The sequence below is a fragment of the Piliocolobus tephrosceles genome, chromosome 21, assembly GCF_002776525.5.
Source record: "Piliocolobus tephrosceles isolate RC106 chromosome 21, ASM277652v3, whole genome shotgun sequence".
Taxonomy (NCBI): Eukaryota; Metazoa; Chordata; class Mammalia; order Primates; family Cercopithecidae; genus Piliocolobus; species Piliocolobus tephrosceles.
Window position 1 is genome coordinate 20,659,447 of NC_045454.1, and position 1,416 is coordinate 20,660,862.

Consider the following 1,416-nt stretch of genomic DNA (forward strand, 5'->3'; position numbering starts at 1 on the left):
TCTCGAACTCCTGACTTCAAGTGATCCACCCACCTCGGCCTCCTAAAGTGCTGGGATTACAGGCGTAAGACACTGTGCCCAGCCTAGTTTTGCCTTATAATTTAAAACACCTCCCTGATATAATCTAGAATTGTGTCTCTTTTATCATCAATACTCATGTATTCTTTCATTTTCTCTTCCTTGATTATAATGCCAAAATCTTATCACTATTAACATTGAATCAAGTCTAATATTCTCTATTCTCTTAATTTCTACTTTCTACTGTACTTGACTGTTACTTTTGTTTTTGTTGTTGTTGTTGTTGTTTGTTTTTTCTTTTTTTTAGACAGACTCCTGCTCTGTTACCCAGGCTGGAGTGCGGTGGCACGATCTCAGCTCACCGCAACCTCTGCCTCCCAGGTTCAAGTGATTCTCCCGCCTCAGCCTCCCAAGTAGCTGGAATTACAGGCATGTGCCACCACGCCTGGCTAATTTTGTATTTTTAGTAGAGAGGGGGTTTCTCAATGTTGGTCACGCTGGTCTCAAACTCCCGACCTCAGATGATCCACCCACTGTGGCCTCCCAAAGTGCTGGGATTACAGGCATGAGCCACCGTGCCTGGCCACTTGGCTGTTCTTTACTTGGGTTGGTTTTATTTTGTTGTTTCCTTTTTCTTGACGGAAATGCTTATTCATGCCCTCAACACGTTCATCTGTGTGACAGGCCTGGTGTTGCTGCTGTGGGTAAGTGAAGAAGACGAAGACTATCCACAAATAAGATTTCCTTACCACATTACAGGGTATTAATTTCTCACTGAACAGAACTTTGATGATATCTGATAAGGTTAGATGTGCAGGCATCTCACTGTCATTCATTTCTACATAGTCTATCATTTTGGTTTTCATTTTAAACATTTTATTATTGAAATTTCAAACACATACAAAAGTAGAAATATTAGAGCAATAAATCTCCATGAACAAACCACTCCACTTAAATTATCAACATGTTGCCAATTTAGTTCCCAGCTGTCTTTGCCAATTATTTTTCTTTTGCTGGAATATTTTAATCCAAATGTGTCAATCTTCATTTCATAGTATGTATCTCTAACACATAGGATCTTTTATTTTTTATAATCACATTGACATCATCCCTAACCAAATTAATATATGTAAATATCATTTAATATTAATCCATGTCCACACTTCCCCCACTGTCTCCAAAATGGCTTTTTATGTTTTGTTCAAACCGGCTGCAAGTAATGCCAACATACTGAATTTAGTTGACATGTCTCTTTAAGTCTCTTTTAATCTGTTAATGGTTGCCCTTCCCCTTGTATTTTCATGCCACGTATTAGTTGAAGAAATCAGGTAATTTGCTCTGTAGAATTTCACACATTCTGGATCTGTTTGGCTTCTTCCTTGTGGTGCCCTTTATAGC